The sequence below is a fragment of the Petaurus breviceps genome, unplaced genomic scaffold (genome assembly GCF_028583685.1).
Source record: "Petaurus breviceps papuanus isolate PSGF00001 unplaced genomic scaffold, PetGlider_PUasm1.0 128, whole genome shotgun sequence".
NCBI lineage: Eukaryota > Metazoa > Chordata > Mammalia > Diprotodontia > Petauridae > Petaurus > Petaurus breviceps.
The window spans coordinates 14,370,006-14,387,661 of record NW_027185664.1 but is presented as its reverse complement, the minus strand read 5'-3'; the positions used below and the strand labels follow the sequence as shown (position 1 = coordinate 14,387,661).

The 17,656-nt window shown below is 38.7% G+C and overlaps 1 long non-coding RNA gene across 1 annotated transcript in view; it reads left to right on the top strand.

Moving 5' to 3' along the window:
* The window catches only part of LOC138172661 (uncharacterized), a 173,792-nt gene extending 158,540 nt beyond the window's left edge, over window positions 1–15,252 (top strand). The window contains exons 5-6 of the long non-coding RNA XR_011171207.1: window positions 12,723–12,880; window positions 14,897–15,252. This is a non-coding gene — a long non-coding RNA (uncharacterized lncRNA). The remainder of the gene's footprint in view (window positions 1–12,722; window positions 12,881–14,896) is intronic.
* Window positions 15,253–17,656: the final 2,404 nt, after the last annotated feature.

Here is a 17,656-nt window from a genome sequence, read left to right as displayed (position 1 = left end):
TTCCTTCCTTCCTTCCTTCCTGTCTTCCTTCCTTCCCGTCTTTCTTCCTTCTCGTCTTTCTTTCTCTCTTTCTTTCTTTCCACTGCCTCCTCCTTTGTTATTTGCAGAAAGGAATTCCAAAGATGTATTTGATTTTGCATTCCACAATACTAAGGTTTGTTCATGAGTATTTGCTCATAAAAGATACATTTAATCCACAGTAATGAAGCAGTTTATTTTGCAGGCCCTTCCTGATAGAAACGATTAACTCTCTTGGGAATCTGTGTGTTTGCAGAGCCAAAAGGGTGGCTGGGCACACATAGCAAGAATAATTGAAATAGCAAAATTAAATCTGTCTTCAGAAAGAGAGAAGAGGAAACTAAACTCCCCCTGTCATATAATACATTGGATTTTTTGATGTCAACAAATGGTTTCAGAGCTGTAGTTCTGACAGGGGCTGTGTACCCCAAGGTTCGTCCCTTACATCCAAAAGCTTACATGGAATTTCTGGTCTTTATTACTTTACTCTGCATTTTTTCCTCCTATCCCTGAACTATCACTCTGCCCTCTGGTCTTCTTGCCTCTAGTCTCTTCCTACTTCTAATTGGTCCTGTATGCCTTTGTCAAAGTCGTCTCCCTAAAACATTGCTTTCACGATGTCACTTCTCTCCCAACCCCAACTCAGATGCCTTCAGAAAACTCCCACTGTCTCATTCCTGCAGGATAAAATACATATTTCTTAGTCTCTCCTTCAAGGTCGGAGACTGAATTTACACTTCCAGATTAGGTACTACTTCCCTTTACAAATCCTCTACTTTCACCTCGTTAGTTGATTCATTGTCCTGAGACAGGAAGACTTGACTTCAAATCTCTCTTCTGATACTTGCTAACTGTGTAGCCATGAGCAAATCACCCAACCTCTCTGATCCTGTTTCCTCACCTGTAAAATGGGGATAAGAATATATGTGCTACTTATCTCATAGGATTGTTGCGAGGTTAAAATGAGATAATATTTGTAAAGTGCTCTGCAAACCTTTTTTTTTTCTTTTTTTGAATGGACTTATAATATCATGGGTGTAGGGAACCTTAGTGAATGAACTCCCTCTATCAACACTGATCAGTGCTTGCTCTACAAATTATAGTCTTAGAGCATTTCCTTGGGCCCTTAGAAGTTAAATGTTTTGTCAAGGGTTACACAACCAGTATCTGTCAGAGATAGAATTTGAACCTGGGTCTTCTGACTAGGAGACTGGCCCTCTATTTGCTAGAATAGAGCTGACTTTTACCTTAGAACTTAAAGTTTAAAGCCTTTGCCTCAAATCAAATCTTCAAGTACTATATAAATGTCAACTATATTATTATTTCTTCGTCTTTTCCTTCTTTTCTCCTCCTCCTCTTCCTTTACTTATTCTTCCACCTCCACCTCTTTCTTCTTTTCTTCCTCCCCTCCTTTTCCTTCTCCTCCTCTTCCTCTTTCTCCTCGTCCTTCTTCCATGCTATGCCTTTCTGCTGGAATGCTTTCCTCTTCCTCTCAGATGATTTAAATCATTGCCACTTAAGTCCACTTCCTCCAGTAGCCTTCCTTGACTACTCTAGACCACAGTAATCTACCTCTCCTTTCCCTGAACACTTATTGAACTTGTGATCCACACCATTTATTTGCTACCGGTCACATGCTATTCTGTATTGTTATCTCTCCAAAATCTCTTTGGAACTTCTCTCCACCATCTTAGTTCTGCCTTCTTGGGCTACACAGAGCAAACGTTTTTTGTAGTGTATCCAAAAGCAGTCATAATGGTTCCCCAACTATTCCCAATTCTTCTTTTCTCCAGATGAAACATGTTCAGCTTTTTTTCTCTAAAATTCTTTTTTTTCAGGAATTGTCAATTCCTCTTTCACCTTCCTCTGGATACACTCCAGTTTGCCCGTGGCTCTCTAATAGTATCCTATAGTGTCCCTCTTAAAGTAGGAGCTTACAATAATATATGGTAACTGAACAGAGTTTGCATACAACACGAAGGTGTCTTCACTTCTCAAAGGGAGGGAAGGGAAGGAAAGAGAAGAGGTATTTATTGAGTGCTACTTCTGTGTCAGGCAGGGAGCCAAGTGCTTTATGAATATTATCTCATCTGAACCTGACAACAACCTTGTGAGGCAGGTGCTATAATACCTATTTTACAGTTGAGGAAACTGAGGCAAACTGAGGCATTGTTAAGTGACTTGTCTAGGGTCACATAGCTACTAAGTGTCTGAGGTCATAATTAAACTCAGCTCTTCCTGACTCCTGGACTAGCACTCTATCAATCATGGCACCTAGCTATGGTCATACATATACAAATGTGTAACACTTGGTTCCTCCAGGCTCAAATGTGAGCATATGAATATAATGAGACAATTGACTGGATTTTAAGTTACAAATGCAGTGTGGATGTTCTAGGTAATCTCTTATGCAACTTATGATCCAAGCCCCTACCAGTGAAGCCTCTTTTAGAGCATATAAGAGCTACAGATATATTGTAAAAACATTTGATTAAGACCCAAGGTCAGCGCAGGTAAACAAGGGAGAATCAGGTAATAGAATAATTTTCTATTATACTCTACCCTATACTCAGATGGGTACAATCATGTTTCTAAATCTCTAGGATCTCCCTGCTGTAACCTCTGTTCCCAGTTTTCACAGAGCCCTGTACTTTTAGACTGCTCCCTTGCTAGGGTGGCATAATGTAAATCCTCCCATCCTGGGATAGCCATTTCTTCTTCTAAATCCCTTCTGCCTCCAAATAGAGGTCTGATACCTTGTGATCCTATCCTTGTTGCCAAATGTAGCACCAATGCAATATTGGCATCCACAATAAACAGCACCCACAATCACTATAAATATACCCACATAATGTTCCATTGCAAAATATAACAGACTCTTCATATAGAAGACAGAAGCAAAACATTTATTCAAACACCAGAAAACCAAATCCCAAAACTGGGAAGCCAATTTCATCATAGTAGCAAAGAAGTTAAAAGAGTCACAACAGCACAGAGAGCCACAGCATCCTTTAGCCTTCCCACAAACCAACATTTACTCACAAGCCTAACTGTTTGCTTGCATGTTGTCCTCTCTCCTCCACTGTCTAGCAGTTCTGACTCCAAGCTCCCTGTGGGCTCTGCTCCACCCTTCAGCAAACTCCTTCTGCCACAGGCTCCATGGGATTACATTCAGCCTACTAGGGGCAGGGAAGAAGCAGGGAAGGTCTTCACATTCCCTTAGGCTTATTAAGAGGCAGGGAAGATAAAATTCCCCTTATCATTACACCAAGGTAACAGGTAACAGGAACAAACCTTGTTTCTTCTTCTCTCAACATGCTTTTAATGTCCAAATGGAGACAGACCTGCTGTTGCTGCTTAGTGCTGGATTTACTTCCTTTCTGGCTCTGGACTGCCAGTCCCATCTGGAGCCAATTTCAGTTCCCACCTTCTTCAGTCTCTGCAACATGAATGGATTGAGATTTATCGAAGGTGTGGAACCAGCAAGTCCTGCTCAGGAGACAGCACTACATAAGAGCAGACTCCTTTAGTTTGGATTCTGTTCTTAGCAGCTCAGCAGAATCAACTCAGGACTCCCCTTTCTATGACTCTATCCTTTTCATAATCTTCAGGTATCATGCCTCCTGACCTGATCTTTGTGTCTAGCCCAAGATCGCATGGCATTCTGACATTCCGTATCTTTCTTTAATTAACAGCAGCAATTTTGACTCACCATTTTGTGCCCCTGAGTCAGGCAGGAGTTCTATGTTAAAGTCGATGTGTTATTGCTGTTCAGTCATGTCTGACTTTTCATGACCCCTGTTAAGGTTTTCTTGGCAAAGATACTGGAGTGGTTTGCCGGTTCCTTCTCCAGCTAATTTTACAGATGAGGAAACTGAGGCGGAGTTAAGTGACTTGCCCAGGGTCAGACAGATTTGAGCTGAGAAAGATAAATCTTCCTGACTCCTGGCTCATGTGCTATACACTAATTATAGCAATAAGCCAGACTGATGTATTAGGAGATTTAAACAATGGAATGAAGTGGATGAGTTATAAAAAATCAAAGTTAACCCAGATCAGAGCGCAGTGCCAACATATTTGAAATGCATGGTTTGAGTTACTCTCTGACCTGTACTTCATGGATCATTTTCAGGTACACAGATACCCAGCTGTGTCCACTGCTGTAAAATGCTTTGTATGTATTACTTTACCTGTTCCTCACAACAGTCCTGTGAGCTAGGATGACACCTGGGTCATATTGATTTACACTTGATTTCTATAAGGGAGAGCAGGACATTCAGACAACCAAATGGAGAAAATGAGAGCTGAGGATCAGAAAGGAGGGGGGTTACTTGGAGCCCAGACTTGGTTCCCTAGGGTTGGGGAGGTCCTTTAGAATATCCATGAAGTCCCTCCAGGGATTGTATGCCCCAGGCAACCATGCACAAAAAGGAACAAGGTTGTGCACCCCCCCACCCCCAAGGAACAAAGGTGCCAAATATGTGGCCCCAGAGGTGTATGTGGATGGAAACTGACAGGGAATTACGGAGTCTATGGGAATGCAAACTGGTAGCACTGGAATGTCTTAGGCAGAATGAAAGAAGGTAGTCTTGAACCCATTGGAGCAGGTCCTGGTCCAAGTGGGAGCTAGAGCTGAGGAAATGCAAGAACAGAACTATGATGTGAAGGGGCAAATACAGACCTTTCCCTTTGGTAGTACTGTCAATGATATTTTCTGAGTAGGTTCAGGGAAACAGATCAATTCCCTAATGACCCTGAGTACTATCACTTAGTGGGCAGGGAACTAACCCCCACGTTGAACTCGAAGTCTGGAGGACAGTATTGGCCTTGGTGCAGGTGAAGCTCACCAGAGAGGAAGTAACATTCATCTTGACTTCGTGGATCTGAGATTCAAATACTTTACATTTTATTTTGAGTTAAGTAAAATGTGTTCTATATTCTCTGTTTCATTAGACTGAATGCTTACTTGGAAGCTGAGGGACTTTTAAATCTTTTTTTTAATAGAAATTTACGCCTAACGCATTTTTTGATGTTTCCGAAGGAAACTGTAGGTGTGATTTTTTTTTTTGGGGGGGGGGAGAAATAGTTAAAGGGATAGTGAGAAGCCTTTAAGACCAAACCCATTCTGTATAAACCCAGAACTTTGGTACTTGGCCACAGGGTGACAGGTGTCACCATATCACCATTTTCAGGCGACACCATGTACATAATTTAATGGTGTGTACACCATTAACTGATTAAGCAGTCAGGGTTGCCAGTGTCACTCATTTTTATTCTCATTTCTCCCATGAGCAACTGCTACAAACTGCGAAATTTGATTGGGAGTACAATGCAAAATAACTCTTAACAGTCCCATTTCTATCTTTTTGAATAATGACGTGTCAGCTTCTCAATAAATTGCATATAGGTGACAAATAAAAATAAGGCTTTGACCTTTCTCACTCATAACCACATGTAGACATTTCTTCATATCTTTTGGCTGAACTGCCTCGATGCTGCCCTTTGCACACATGTGAAGTTTAATTGCCAGCTGCACGGAGGCATCAAAATGAGCTGATCATAGTTAGTCTCCAGTCCCCTTAGTCCCCATTCAGGCTGTCAAAATTACCTGGGAGGGGGAACTGACATGTGGGGTTCTTCTCTTTAGAAGCTCAGTGTGTTCCAATACAAGGAGAGTGAATGGATGCCCTGATGAAAACAATAATTGCTCTACCAATGGGGAGCATATGGTCCCGGCAGTCATACCCTCTGAGTGATGAATTTCTTTTACCCAGATAAATATACTTATAATTTGTTAGTTTAATTACTATAGCTTTGCATAGTATTGAGTCAGTAATTCCTTTCTCAACAAATTAGAAGCCTTAAATAATTCTGTGGAAAGATTAATTCCTCACTCTGGTTTTTGGACATCTTTCTGAAACATATTTCCAGAACTCAGTTGGGTGCCATTAACTTCTCTGTGTGATTACTCTAGTTGCATTGTGATCTATAAATGTATCTTTGGAATGGCTTCTGCATTTCTAAGTACCAAGCATAAATCTCCTTTTGGTAATTACTTTTTTTTTCCCCTAAAGGATGTGAAAAAGATTTCATTCTCTCAAACAATGCAAGCCACCCTCCCTGTCAAAGGAGGAAAGTAAGGGGTAGTTTCCTTTCCCATATCAAGTATGATTGTACTTCTGAAAAGATGCTCTGTCTGTTAGAAAAGGTCTCTGGCTTTCCTTTCAGCTACTTGTCAAGGCCTTAGCTGCAGCTCATATCAAGGTTATGTCTGCAGAGAATATAGAGTCACTTTTCTTTGTGGGCTTGTCTTCTCTGTCTTCTATTATTTTGATGTCTTATTTCTTAGCATAAAAGCTGGTTCATTTTAAGTTGGCATTCTATCAACTGACAATTTCTGTTCCTCCAATATTTATTCATTCATTCAACAAACATTCATCTGTATGTAGAGTGCTCTACTAGGTTCTAGAGAACATACAAAGTTTATAGAAACACAAACCTTGTCCTCATAGAACTTATGTCTAACAGGGGTGTAAGGGAGTATATGGTCCAGTGGGTAGAATGTCTCACTGGGACACAAGAGGACCTGAGATGTAATCATGCTTCTGACACTTGCTAGCTGTTTGCAGGTAAGGATGGTGAGATGGACCATGCCCACATTAGATATGATAGGTGAGGGTTCAGAGGCAGCTACTGTGAATAACAAAGCTTTTGGGAGCAGAAGAATTATTCCTACTTGGTCTTCCCATATGTTGACTTTCTTATCTCTCCTGGTCTCCACTTGCTCTAGCCATCGATCTTCCAGCTTAGATTAGCTCCTTGAACCTCAGTACTCTGAAGATCATTTGGGAATCACCCCGGCCTAGCTTCTTTGTCTATATTTGCTCTCCTCCCAACCTGGATCACTACTTCTTGGGCTCCAGGCAAGGACCGCCCTTTTCCCAACCTTGTTTCAGTTAGGACACAGCTCAGTGGCTCTATTTTCTGCTGGTTATAAGTGGTCCTAAATACAGGACCGCTGTGTGATCCCATTTGCTGGAGAGCCAGAGACGCTCGGGTTATAGGAAGCCTCTTAAAAAACGAGTGAGTGAATAAATGAATGAATGCATGCATGTTAAGCAAGTCAGAATATAGCCTAGTGGATGTGTTCATCTGAACACTCTTCATGATTAAATTCTGCAATCCTATTGACTCATTATCAGTTGACTTTCTGAAGTTTAAATGACTTGGCTTTGTCTTTTCATTTTACTTTTATGGGAAGGATCTTCAGCCAATTAACCAATTTCCGAAAACTCCTGGCTACATTTCCTTGTGTTATATTAAAGAACTCTCTGCTTTTTCATTAGGCAGCAATGATAGACCACATCATGCTTTTGTTGGATGAAGACATGGATGGAACTAGGAAGAGAAAGGAAGAACTGCTTGCCATCTTTTGAATACCACAGGTGTCTGTTGAGGGCCTACGAATTTTTCTCATATAGAGCATAGGCTCATGAAGTACTCACCTCTAAAAAACTGTTACAAACCAATTAAAAAATATATGTTATAGAGCAGCTAGGTGGCACAGTGGCCTTGGTCTTGGAGTCAGAAGGACCTGAGTTCAAATCTGGCCTCAGCCACTTAACACTTACTAGCCATGTGACCTTGGGCAAGTCACTTAACCCCAATTGCCCTGCCTTCTCCCCTCCAAAAAAAAAAGGCAAAAAACCCAACCCCACAAAAATATATGTTACAAAGTAGGGAGGGAAGGAGGAAGTAGCTTCCCCCCCCTCAACCCCCCAAGGATGGATTTCCAGGGAGCTTAAGTTGCTTGGCACATTAGAAAGAACCCTGGCCCTAGAATCAGAGATCCTGGCTTCATATCCTGTCTTTAATGTATTTATCACATGTATGGTGTTGGGCAAGCCACTTATTCTCTCTAGACCTCCAGTTCCTCATTTATAAAATGTGGGCTTCTGACCAGCAGGCCTCTCAGGTCCTTTCTCATTGACACTGATGATTTCGTGACCTCAGGCCTCTGTGCTTTTGCCCCTACCCCTTCCTTTCCTTCTCCCTAGGTCCCTCCACAGTCCGTCCCTAAAAGCACTATCCAGAGATGCCTTTTATAAAATTCTCAACAATTTAGATTTATTCACAATTATTACAATCACACTGACTCATTTATTTACCCTATAATGTTTATACTAGCACTGCGAAGTAGACAGTGCCAACATTAATGATAACAATAATAATAGCCACCAGTTATAGTGCTTATAGGTTCACTCAGCACTTTACCTACAACATTTCACTGAATCCACCTTAAAACCCTTTGAGGGGTACCATGGGGATTAGTTCCATTTTATGTGTGAGAAAACGGAGGTTTGGAAAAGTTAAGTGACTGACCCATGGTCACACAACTGATGTCAGTGGTAGGTTTTAAACCCAATTCCCACCTGACTCCTTTTAAAATTTTTTTCCTTTTCTTTTTTTTTAATAGACCATTCTGCTTCAAAACACAGGTTCATAGATCTAAGGCTGGAAGGAACGTCACAAGTCATTTAAATTCTTGTTATTGTTAGCTTGTGACCTCACTGGGGTTTTTTTGGCAGAGATGCTGGAGTGGTTTGCTATTTCCTTCTCCAGTCCATTTAATGGATGAAGAAACTGAAGCAAGCAGGTTTAAGTGATTTGTCCAGGGTCACACAGTGGTAAGTAGCTGAGGCTGGATTTGAACTTAGGTCTTCTGACTCTAGGCCTGGTGCTGTATCCATTGTGTCCCCTAAAAATATAAACCTCAAAATATCCTTGAGAATTAAATGAAAACAAATCAAAACAAAACACTACACGGTACTAGGACTGAACTATTATCACAGAAAAACTCTTGTCCACAATTAACTGGATATAAAGTTGGTCCATTAAAATTTAAGGAGAATGTTTTAATAGATATAGCTATATCAAATTCTCATAATCTCCAAGTCACATGGAATGAAAGGATTACAAATTACAGGGACCTAGAAGAAGAAATCAAAATCATATGAGGAATAAACAAGGTACATATCCCTATCATCCTGTGTCTACTGTTGGAATTGTCCCAAAGATGCTTTCAGTGAGTCTATAGAAGCTGTTTTTATAATCCCAATACTTTTATTCAATCACCAAAAAGAAATTACCCACTTATGCAATAATCTAAAGAACACTTAATATAAAAGAATAAGGAGCAGGATAGCAACTTGTCCTGAGACTGTTTCTATTCAAACTCTATCAAAAAGAAGTATTTAGTAGTTTCAGTCGTGTGCAACTCTTTGTGACCCCATTTGGGGTTTTCTTGGCAAAGATATTGGAGTGGTTTGCCATTTCCTTCTGTAGCCCATTTTACAGATGAGGAAACTGAGGCTGACAGGGTTAAGTGACTTGCCCAGATTCCCACAATTAGTAAGTGTCTGAGGCTGAATTTGAACTCAGGAAGATGAATCTTTCTGACTCCAGGACTGGCACTCAATACTATATACATCTTATAGGGACTTTGTCCAAGCCTGACCTCCTTTCTGAATTCTTCCCCAACTAATTGAACACACTGATTTCCCCTCCAAGTTTGGAGCACTTATTATCAATTAGTCAATTACCTAGTGTTGATTAGGTGCCTGCTATCTGCCAGGCATGTACTAAACACTGGGGATGCAAAGAACGGCAGAAACCTTTTTCTTTTTATCCCCCAATTGATCTTCCCATTCTGCAATGTTTTCCTGTCCTAGGAGGTAGGGTTGTTGGGCTTAGCATAAGTGAGTCAACACGTATTGGCAGAGGAGACTATGCTAGGAGGGAGAAGGAACTGGGTGTATTGGGCGAGGGCCTAGGAGCTTCATATCAATAGGAAAGTAGTAGATCCTTGGCCCAAAGCTCAAGGAGTTAGGGTAAGGGAGGAGAGGAGCCACTAAGAACACAAGGGGTTTCTGTAGAAAGATGAAAACAGAAAGTCAGCAGAGCTTAGGAAGGACACATGTTAAAGCGTTCTAGAACCTCTGGGCATAGAGACTAGGCACAAGTCAGACCAAATTCGAGTGCTGGGAGAGCAAGGGAGGGATGGTTAGGTATGGGATCCATGCAGATTCATCAGAGGCCAAGGACGGTAGCTGTAAAGAGCTTAATTTGGAGTTAAGAAGACCCAGGTTTAAACCCTACCAAGAACTCTTACTAGGTGTGGGACCCCAGACATCTTACTTTCTGCTTCAATTTTCTCTGCTGCAAAGTGAGAATAATAATCTGTACAGAGTTTATCTCCTAGGATCATCCTGAGGATTAAGTGCAACAATATATAAAATGCTTTATAAACTACAAAGTATAATACAAATGTAAATTATTGCTTTTTAAAATTATTTATATCATTCTCATCTTTTTGTGGTGGACAGGAACAGTGAAGTGGTGCAGTAGTTAGAGTGCTGGCTATGGAGTCAGGAAGACTTATCTTTGTGAGTTCAAATCTAATCTCAGACACTTAATCTTGTTTGCCTCAGTTTCCTCACCTGTAAAATGAACTGAAGAAGGAAATGGCAAACCACTCCAATATCTTTTCCAAGAAAACCCCAAATGGGTTCATGAAAAGTCAGATAAAACTGAAACGATTGGACAACCACAATAACATTTGTAATATGGGGCTTAATTATCTGCTGATTTAAGAAAGATAGCAACCTTATGATCCTTAACTGTAGCAACTAAGTCATGTCTTTCTAGGTATTCAATAGTTGCTAAATTTTTGTAGCCTGCAGTGATGTGTAGTATAATATATACTATATTCTTTACACAGTCTGAATTGGTTAATAAATCCAAGGTCCTTGAGGATCTCCCATCTGTAATTTTTGGTAGTACTGACTTGATTCTAAATTGCTAACAGAAACCCATCCATTTTCCTGAACCACATGACTATATCATTTATTTAATAATAAGAGCTAATATTTATATAGTGTTACTATATGTCAGGCACTGTTCTAAGCCCTGCAAGGTAGATGTTATTATTATCCTCATTTTACAGTTAAGGAAACTGAGGCAAAAAGAGTTAAGTGGTTTGTTCAGGGTCAAAACTAGTAAGTGTCTGAGGTCAGATTTGAACTCAGGTCTTTGGACTCCCGACTTGGTACTCTATCCACTACGCCATCTAGCTGCCTCTAACACTTCTCAGGTTGACATACTATTGCTTGGAATTATATGGATGTTGCCCAGAGAGGCTTTTTTGATTCCAGGCTTGGAATTATTAGCCATTTCATAGGCTTTCTCTGGAAGTAAGTCACTTTTGGCTATATTTGACAAACCTAGAGTGTGTATCTAATGTTAGTCTTTACTGTTTTTCAACAAAGTGATATCTGCTTGTTCCAGAATTATTTCTATTAGTTTTTGATCTGTTTCTCATGAGCTCTGAGAATATCTAGCAATTGTGTTCCTTCTTTATGATGTGAAAGTGTTAATCTTTCCATAGCTGCTTTAGGGTGATAGGCCCTATGTTTTGCTAATATTGAAGTACCCACCAGAAATTATACACTAGAGCCCCCTTAAATCTGCTAGAGGGGAGCCCTACTGGGTTCCTTAGAAACCACCTAATAGGCTTCAATAGTAAAGAAATGTTTCACCTGTGTTGCTAAAACATGCCACAGGTTCCCATGGATTCAGGTCTGTTTCACTTCAGTAGAAATAATACTAAGGCTTTGTTTCAATAGGAATAATACTGAGAATGCTTTGCTTCAATGGGAATAATATTGAGAATGCTTTGCCTCAACGAGAATAATACTGAGAAAGCTTCGCCTTAATAGAAACAATGCTAACCCCTTAGAAACATATTCTGTTGCTTGCAATCACATTGTCTATAAAATTATGTCTAACAGAAAGCTCGATGCTGTCTTTCAGTCTGAGAGGCAGCCCCGGCCGGTTAATAAACACTCCTATCAAATCATAATTGGCCTAGATGTCCTGTTATATCTCGGTTACCATTACTATATTATACTAGTTTTTAATAAGAAACTTTTCAAATCAATTATGATTTGCTTTCTAGTTCTAAGGGTCCATGCTAAGTCTGGTATTGCATAGGTGTTAAATGCTTGTAATGTGTTCTTCCCATTGAATTTTTATTTCAGGTTGTTCTTACATCTCTTGATATACTCAGCTACAGCTTTCTTCCTATTTTTCTTTGTATGACTTCTCTGGAGAAGACCAAGGTGTTTATAAGTATTGCCTTTGTCTATTGGTTATTTCGGAACTCTAGATTCAAGCTCCAAGCCTTTATCAGTCTTGGAGCATATGAAAAAAGATTTGATAACAATGATTGCATGAGATAAAAGAAATGTAGAACATATTTTTCCATGAAGCCACATAACTCAGTGCCATCCTTCTCCAGGAAGCCTTTCCTCATTCCTTCTGTTTCTGATGCCATCCTTCTGAGATCATCTTGGATTTATTTTGTATATATACCTTGCATGTATATAGTTATTTACATTTTGTCTCCCCTATGAAAAGGTGAACTCGATGCAAACATCTTGACAGGGAGAGTTTTTGTTTGTTTGTTTATTTTGTTTTTGTTTGTTTGTTTCGTTTTTGGTTTTCTTTATATCACTACAGCCTGGACATGCCTACATTGTAGTAATTAAGTTGTTTTTCAACCATACCCAACTCTTCCCATTTGAGGTTTTCTTGGCAAAGATACTGGAGCAGTTTGTCATTTCTTTTGCTGGCTCTTTTTCCAGATAAGGAAACGGAGGCAAACAGATCTAAGTGACTCACCCAGGGTCACTCAGCTAGTAAGTGTCTGAGACCAGATTTGAACTGAAGAAGATGAGTGTTCCTGACTCCAGGCTTGGCACTCTATCCATTGTGCCACCTAGCCTCACCACCCTAGAACATAGTAAGTGCTTAATAAATGCTTGTTGAATCACTGAATCTCAAATATTCTTACATTCTAACTGTACTTGGATCTTATCTATCAGTCCATCTGTCTATCTATCTCTCTAATCTCTCTCTCTCTCTCTCTCTCTCTCTATATATATATATATATATATCATCTATCTGTAGTAAAGAAATAAGCCATAGTTGTAAAATAGAGTAAAAGGTTTTGTAATATTCAATTAAAGTAGCATAAATAATAATATACTTTGAGTAGCTTTTTCAATAATTACTAAAATAATAATAACTAACATTTATATAGCTCTTACTATATGCCAGGCATTTTTTCACTCTTAAGACTTTTTGACAGTCTTTTTGTTCTCTACCCAGTATATATATGTTTTATAAATACTTTTGTCGATTTTTATGTAACACAAACTGTACTTATTTTTTCTTTCTGAGACATCCATCAACCTTAGCTTTCCTAGTAGTAGGAATTATAGACAATGTATTCTTTACATAAAGCACATACACACAGGTATAATTAGCCAATATTTGGATGGCTCACTGCCATTTTTATCTTTTGGCAGTGTGCTTGTCTTCCCTTCTGTTAAGAAAGGTGGAGGGGCATCCAGGTAGCACAGTGAGTAAGAGCACCGGCTCCAGTGTTGAGAAGACCTGGAGATCGAATCCCGGGCTCAGACACTCAACACCCACCCAGAAACACCTGGCCGTGTAACCTTGAGCAAGTTACTTAACCCCAATTGCTTAGGGGTGGCCAGGTGGCTCAGCGAGTAAGAGCACCGGCTCCAGTGTTGGGATGACCTGGGATCGAATCCCGGGCTCAGACACTCAGCACCACACCCAGAAATAACTGGCCGTGTAACCTTGAGCAAGTTACTTAACCCTGATTGCTTAAAAAAAACAAAAGAAAAAACAAAAGAAAAAACAAAAGAAAAAAAAAAGAAAGGTGGAATGAAACTCTCTTATTAAATTATCTTTTATTTACTCATCGGTATGCATATCATGTCTCATGTTTGTCCTCATGTTGCCAGCACCTAGCATGGTGCTTCGTACATATCAGGTACCCAGTAAATGCTTATTAATTGTTTGATTACAATTTTGCAGAAAACGATTATTCCAGTCACTTTCCTTGACACAACTGCTCAGTTGTACGTTATCTTCATTAATTTTAACAGTTTGATCTAACATGAGCTTTTGTTGTATTAGTTTTCTTGCACCCATGTAGTTGGCTATTAATTTTCCATATCTTATTTCTCATTGTTTCTTTTTAATTTCTAATTTACTTTGCTTTTCACATCTTTTCAAGTAGTCAAACTTTTGATTCATAGCAAAATGTTTATTTATTTTTGTGCTGTTTTAATTATTTCTGTCTCCTTAACCTTTTGACTTTTGCTTTCAATTGCAGATGAAGAGAATCTTGAATTTATAATATACATGTTTTCTGTTCTACATGTTTCTTTTTCTTGATTTTAATTAGGTGATATGACAATCAAATTTTCTACTGCTTATACCTACTAGATATTGATTTAATTTTCCAATGACTTTCTATAGGTCTTCTCTAGCTTTCTTGAGTAATTTCTGCTGAGATTAAAAAAAAGTTTTTAAAATTCTTATTTAAACATACACAGAGAGAACATTTTCATATATATATGTCTGTGTATGTGTGTATATATATCAGAACATAAAAAAGCGTTGTATATGAAATTGTAAATGTCTATTATATTTCATATACATAAAATATGTCTATATATACATACATGTGTGTATGCATGTATATGTGTGTGTGTGTGGGGGGGAGGGGGTATGTATATAAATATCCCAAGTCCCAAAACTCATTGGTATAGCACTCTTTCTTCACTGGTGGAGTTCAATGCCCTGTCCCTGTGTGAGGGGCAGGGTGGAGTTGGTAAGAGTAGGAGAAAGGAGATGTTTGTTCTCTGTCAGCTCTGGAGTTTCTTCAGTCTCTTCAAGTTTTTTGAGTTCTGCAGTTACATCAGACACTTCTGGCTTCTAGGTCTGAGAGAGAAGATGGACAATTACAAACCCACTTCACTTTGCTGGAGGAAAGACCCCAGGAAGAAACCAACATGAAAGGAGAGTCTCCATCAGGTCCCTATCTCTAGCTTGTTGCTCCAGAGACTTTGGGGAGTTTCCTCCTGAATGAGATCTGAGACTCTCTCTCTTGGCTGAGGTGACTTACCTTGCTCCTCATGGGAGAGCTCCTTTATTCTGTACTGTATCGTATATCTTTACCTATGCATGCCTTTTCTGATTTCTGCTTTGTTATTGAGATGGATAAATGAGGTTTCATGGCTAATTGCTATATATTATATTCATTGTGGAACTGGTATTTGTTAGAAAGGGAGCCAACCTTTGGAAATAGAGCTTGGGGTCCTGTTTCCTCCAATAATGAACAGTGATTAGAAATTAGCTTGAACCTGAAAACTATAATGCCTAGACTAATATTTAAGGGAACAAGATAAATATAATTCTGTACTAGTACCCCCTCTCTCTGAGGTAAGCAGAGTGAACAAATTTCTGGTCTCAACATCTTGTATCTCCCCCTGGTGGGAAATAGTCTACCTTGGAGAAGGGTGGGGTGAGAAGAGGCTAGAGATTGTCTGTTTTGTCTTCCTTTGAGCTATACAAAGACAACTCCATGCTAGGTGTAGTGGACAGCCCTTGCTACATAGATAATTCCACATGATACTTTCAAAACTGTCATGCTTATCCATGCTCCCTGCTGAACTTTTTGTCTTCTTTTGTAAATTAAAAAAAAGTTTTAATAGCTAGCCTCCCTTGCCCCCACCTCCCACCCTCGTTGGCAATTCTATTCCTTATCTCTTCTTTCACTCTCAAAACCTGAGAGGGGAAAAAAATCCTTATACCACATAAGTATAGTTAAGCAAAATGAAACCATAGGTGAGTATCATGCTTTATCACTCATGGTTGGATATTGTATTGGCCAAGGTTCTTAGTCTTTCAAAGATTCTTATTTTTTACGATGTTTCTGTTTTACTACAAATTGTTTTCCTGGTTCACTCACTTAACTCTGCATCAGTTTATGCTTAAGATTCTCTGAAATCATCTCTGGTCATTTCTTATGGTGAAATAGTATTCTATTACATTCATATATCACAATTTGATCAGCCATTCCATGATTGATAGGTATCCCCTTAGATTCTAGTTCTTTTATTTTTTTTCCCTTTTAATCCTCTTTCAGTCAGAGATTTTGTTTTATTTGCAACTATTCCCTTTCCCAGTATTATCCTTCTTCTTAATATGCAGTTCTCCCTTCTTTTTACAGTAGTGTTCCTTCTTTTACCCTTCCTTCTCTTTCTACTCTTAAAACCCTCAGAATAGAATCAATCCAATTTTCTAGTCCTTTACTTTTCTTACTTAATTTCCTCAATACCTTTGGATGACATTAAGGTTCTGAAAGGACATTTGTTTCTTCTTTCCATATTAGAATATTAATATTACATCATTATACAGACCCTTCCAAATTGTTCAAATAAACTTGTCTTTCTAGGTTTCTTTTGACTTGGGTTTCTATTTTAAAGGTCCTACTTAGTTCTGATCTTTTCATCAGAAATGCTTGTAATCCTCTATTCCATTAAAATGCATTTTTTTTTTCACCTATAGGATTACACTAAACTTTTCAGCACAAGTTATTCTTGGTTGTAAGCCTATGTTATACCTTTTGGAATATTTTATTTAATGATCTTTGCTTATTTGTAGTAGAAGCCGCTAGGTGTTGTGTGAGTTTGACTATAGTTCCTTGATGCTTGAACTGCTTCTGGAATCTTGTGTATTTTTTTTTTTTTTTGATGTAGGAACTCCGGATTTTGGCTATGATGTTCCTGGGTCTTTTCCTTTTGATATTTCAGATAATCAGTGTATTCTTTTGGTATTCATTTTGTCTACTTGTCCTAATAGATCTGGCCAGTTTTTATTTTATGATTTCATAAAATATATTCTCTAGACTTTTAAAAAACGCAATGATTCTTAAATTGTTTTTCCTTGACTTCTGTTGCAAGTCAGTTTAAGAAACATGTTATATGCCTTACATTTTCTTCTAATTTTTTGAACCTCAATTTTACTCTAAGATTTCTTGTTGTCTCATATAGTCATGGATTTCTTTTTTTTTAATTGCAAATGTTTCAATTTATTTATGTTTCTTGTTTTCAGATGCATTATGAAAATAACACTGCTAAAAATAGAAGTAGTGAAAATTTTGCAGACCATACACCTCCCACCCTAGTATTTATTTGACCCATTTGAACAGCTGACACTGGATAGCGTAGCGTTACCTCCCCTCTTCCACTCTTTTTTAAAAATAATTTTTGAAATGCTTTATTAACTTCTGATTTACATCATTCATTTCCATCAGATTTTGAGTTACAAATTTTCTCCCCGTTTTTCCCCTACCCACTGCCCCAAAATAGCAGTCCCACAGGATATCCCCTCCTCCAATCTGCTCTCCCCCATATTTTCTTCCATACCCCTTTCGATTTATCTAGTAGGGCATGATGGATCTCTATGCCCCAGTGCCTGAATATCTTATTTCCCAATTACATGTAAAATAGTATTAATAAAAGTGTACATATATTTAAATATTTGATTTTAAAACTTTGAATTCCAGATTCATTGCCTTCCTCCCTTGTCACCCACCCTTACTGGGAAGATAAGCAATTCAGTATAGGTTGTACATGTGTGTCTAATGCAAAATAATAACATAGTAGATATATTGTAAAAGACTGACTATATTTCC